This window comes from Monopterus albus, unplaced genomic scaffold (assembly GCF_001952655.1).
Source record: "Monopterus albus unplaced genomic scaffold, M_albus_1.0 scaffold39.1, whole genome shotgun sequence".
Taxonomy (NCBI): domain Eukaryota; kingdom Metazoa; phylum Chordata; class Actinopteri; order Synbranchiformes; family Synbranchidae; genus Monopterus; species Monopterus albus.
The window spans coordinates 3,020,995-3,026,014 of NW_018127919.1; positions in this window are offsets into that span (position 1 = coordinate 3,020,995).

A 5,020-nucleotide genomic window follows, 5' to 3' on the forward strand; every position below is an offset into this window, starting at 1 on the left:
GATTTTCTAAGCTTTAAAAAAAAAGCATGAAAATTCTTGTATCATAGAGGAAATACATTATAAATGCTTTTTGTTTTATCATACTAAATCATAACCACATTCTTTGCTGATGGAGGCTCTTGATATCGTATGTGGTGCACTGACTATCCTGGCCTCTGAGGGCATTTCTCTAACTTTTTAAATTTACAGCAAATCTCACAAATATGGCATAAAAACTACTGACCTCATCTTTTCAAAGAATATCACAGTAGTCAGTATGGTGTCTTTTTAATTAGTGTTTATGCAGCTATAGTAATTAATGCAGTGTAGTTCTGGGATGTGTCAGCACAGAGACCTGGAAAGTATACTGAAATCTCACAGGGCATGGAGGTGTATTTTTCCAAAGTCGAGATTACAGGCTGGAAAGTGAGCTTTAAAAGACAGAAATTTGCAGCACTCTGCCAAGTAATCATTAATCTATTGACAATGATCCCATCAACCCCAGTACCCACCCCCTCCTTCTGGCATTTACTTTGTATTTTTGTTCTGTCCTCCAGCAATAATTGACACTCTTACCTGCATCTACAGTTTGTTGCTCACTAGTTTTCTCTGAGGCAGCTATTGATTCTGGAGCATCAGATCCATGAAGACAGTGATGATGAACAATGAACAGACAGCTGCATCCTCTGTGATCTGGGCCAAAACTAATGGCCTTTGTAAGCATGCAATGCTTCATCTGGTGGATAATATGAGAGAAAAGACAGACACAATGTGTGAATTTTCTGAGTCGCTTAGTTCATGGCCTTGTCTGCTTTTCATGCTGTTGGCTACATACCCTTCACAAATGACTGGGACTGTAATGACTTAGATTTAAAGAAAGAGTTGTTCTGTGTGAGAAATGGAGTCATCTGTCTGCATTTAACCATAAAACATACAGTGCTGGAGATAATGAGTCGGCATTGTTTCCATTCAGTTTCCACTGTAAGCATTATGTAAAACTTGTGTGTGACAACATATAAAATAAATTTAGTAAATTCCATTACAAAATACAAGTAATGTACAATGTGTAGAGACTGATTTATTAATGTAACCTACAGCTAATTAATTCAAACTACAGTGTATCAAAAAGCTAAAGAGAGAACAAAATGAAGTTTAATTTCATGTTTTTAAGATGTTTATATTATACTTAGTATCTATCAGATTATGTTTCTGATTTTCTCCAGCCAATTTCAGGATAATCTCAGAGTGAGTGAGCCTCCTTTTACATAATGAAAGGTTTATATGAGCTGAAGAACAATTTTCAAGAAGTAAAATGAAGATTAGGACACAATGAAACTCATTCTTCACAGATACTCTATAGTCTCAGACAACATGCTCCTGTTTGTGTCTTGTCTCCATCCTCTCAAAAAATAGTCCAAGAGCCAGTTTCACACGTGAAACCGTCTGCGTTCTTGGCTGTAGACTATTTGCCATTCCTAGAAGGTCATTTGGTTAATACACATTTGAGTTTTCATGGACTCTTAACTAGTTTTTAATCAGCAATTATTACTGAATTGGAAGGCTGTGCAGACGCATGACTCTGTGGTGGCGGAGAGTGCCCATCAATGTCACGTCAATTTCCATGCCAAAGGCTACATTAGGCTTGGAGTCTGGGAGGAAACGGCCACCTGAGAGCCTCATCTCCCCATCCACAGCAGTCTTCCCATCAACTGTTGACTCTATTACACAGCTCTGTCAAAAAAATTTTCCGCTTCAAAAGAGGAGCAACCATTACATGGCTGTGCAGGGAGATAATTTAGTGATGCACATAAAATTAAGTGCATATCCATTGAACATTGCTCATTATTGCACTTGAATTCTTACAATACTGAGCTTGTGTGAGGATCCTGGATGCTTCGCAACTTTTTACTCCATTCCCATTTTCATGGTATAAACACAGCTTGATTATTTCAACTGATGTTCAATATAAATAGCTGTCATTTTCATCTATATCTAACCTACCTGTAATTGGCAATTAAACATGCCAGCATCTCAGACTAGCTCTTAATTACCGTTAATAAATGCTGAGAGGCCCTGAGGTCCCCCCTGTCCTCCCAGGCTGAGGATGAGTCTCCTGCAGCACCACATCACAGCATGAATATGCATGGGAACCAGGTATTCTTCAGCTTTTCTCCTCTGCTTTTCAGGCTGATGCGCGCGGAGGTGGCAGCAGACCGCCTGTTGAACTACCACTTCTTCATTACACCTCCATGGTGGCCAGAGCAGTTGTTGCCATGCTGCATCCTCGTAGTGGCATTTCTGCACACTGTGGCTTGTTTTGTGTTTGCCAGGAGCTGTCACATTCAGCCTGTTAGTACTGGCCCATGGGAAATTTACACAGAGCCGCTGGTATGAGCTGAGGCCATCAAATGAGCTGGTGACACGCTGCTCTGCGCACACATATTTGGTAAAGTTTATGTCTATGTGTGTCACTGTATGTATGCTGCCAGTCAAAAGTTTGGTATGTCTCGAGTTTGAGCTTTGTTTTTGTGGACAAATGTAAAATTTTTACAGTGTTCCAGAAATATAGAAAAGTGTAAGAAAGGAGCCAGTTTAATATGAGCAATTAATGTTTATGATCTTTAACTATTAGTAGGTTGAAGCAGACTATATATATGTATTAATATAGGTGACACACTCTCATAATATTACTCACAATATTTTAACTTTCAAACTTAATAACAGTTTCCTTTCCTCTGTTGTGCTCTGACATTTCCTGTATCTCCCATGATGACTGCTGATTGTCTTGCAGTGTTCCACCAAAAACCTGAATCCCTGTGTTTAAGGGCCCCTATGTGCCAAGCTCTCTGATCATAATGACACCTGCCTTTAATTACAGCCTAATTAAAGGCAGGTGGTCTGGAAAGGGCAGCCAGTTAGGCCTGCAAGATAAAAACACAGACAACGCCAGCATCTACTGTTTGATAAATTTGTCTGCTAATTATAGCGACCGTTGACAAACTCCAGTCAGTTCTGCTTTAGGTTATTTCTAATAATATCAAGTCACACACACATTTATGCTTTTATATTTTCCTACTTTAAATGCTTACAATAATTCTAGATCTATACTCTTTAGGATAAAACAACTATATTTTCTAATTGCATTGCTAATTTAGAGCCAATTCAAAATTGAAATTTAAAAAGAAAAATGCAAAAATACTTAGCATCACAAACCCCATCCGATGGCGGGCTGTATTGTACTGTATTTGATCTGTTTATACACACAAGTATGTATGTACGTACCTTATCAATCTGCACACTGGTCTGTCAGAGAAAGCAATGACAATCAAAAGCAGCTTCTTTAAAAGTGAAACAACAGTCCAGACTGTCAGGTGAATTATTATTGTACCCATTACACAAACACAAAATACAAAAATGACTGCAGAGTGAGCCATATTTCTAGTCCCTCAGCTCTGAAAAACCAAGCTGGGAATAGTATTGATCTCAGTGAGAATTACAGATCACCCTGTCTGAATGAGTGATGAAGCTGTCAGGCTGCTGATCTCAAATGACAAGCGCCCACAGTGAAACTCTTGATCCCTGAATTTTAATGCATCATTAACAATATGTTAACCAATCCTAATCTATCACAGTAAACATATAGACAAATATAATTTGAATCTCATGGAGAATACAGGGCAAGATGTATTGTAAAGTCAACTGGAACAATCCAGCTGTCAAGACCTGGCATGATTTATTTGGAAAACGGTCATTGTTTAGGTTGGGTAGCAGAAATGTCTTTTTTTTTGGTTCACTGTTGTAGTTCACCTCAGAAACTGACTGGTGTGTGACATGAAATTCTCCATCTCCATAGCAGAGCTAATCCGACTGTGACAAACACATCAGACCTTCATATTTTAGTGTCTGTGTCTAAGGGTCTAAAAGTTCTGTCATGCAGCAGCCTGTTTGCTCATCGCATCCTGAGCCGTTTACACACTGAGACTCAGCTAATATTGATGCTCCTCATGTGATACTGCTGATGAAAAATAAAGTACTGGTGAAAGTGCAGCAGCTTCTCCAGCACTGGGAGAGACCACTGAGGGGCAGCAAAATTACATGCCACTGCTTGTTTGTTCACTGTTTTCCCCAAATGCATCTTTGTACTCTGACTCTATTAATCCTGCTGACTTATGAGTGATGTTGAAGGATCCCGGTGCTGACATGCTGACTGTGTGGTTGAGTGAAAGTGTGGAATGAAAAGCCTTGTTTGTATTAAACAGAAAATACACATAACAGTCCTGTCCAGCAAGTCTGGTTATGGGATGTCAGCAAGATGCTAAACAGTATGGAAAGTGAATGTCTCTTTGATGTGATGGTTCACTACATAGTGCAGATCCACATTATACTGAAATACGACCGGATACAATCGGATCAAATCTTTTTCCATTTTTAAAGATATAAAAAAATGAAAATACAACAAAACAGTGAAAACACATAATATAACAATTCAGTTTATTTATTTTCCAGACAGACACATCAATTTCTGGACCACAGTAGAGGATGGAAACCTTTCACAGACATTTTTTTGTCAATATTATTATTTGAAAATACAAATATAAAATTAGACTTTCCACATTTGATATGTGAGAGACCCCCATCCATTATTATTATTTTTAGTATATTTTACAACAGGGCTTAAGCAAGCCATATGATAACCTGAAAGATGCTTTCAGATGTCAGTCAAGTCTGTCTGTCTCTCGCCATAAAAAGTTGGTGAACATAAAAAAAGGGGCAAGTGTTAGGAATGGACAGACAGCAGTGAAGAGAGCTCTGTGCTCAGCCTGCAGAAACATGGAAGCCCAGCAGAGCCTCGCACTGCCGTCCGTGCTGTCTGGAGAGCTTCCAGGCTGCCCTCCGAACTCGACAGCAGGGGTGAGCTCTCTCGTGTTGGTGAACAGAAGCTAATAGTGACGATTTGACTATTATGAACCTGTGTGTAGCTGTGTGAGGAATATTCTGTATACAGCTGAGGTCTCCAGTCAATATAGTTCAAATGAGTGAG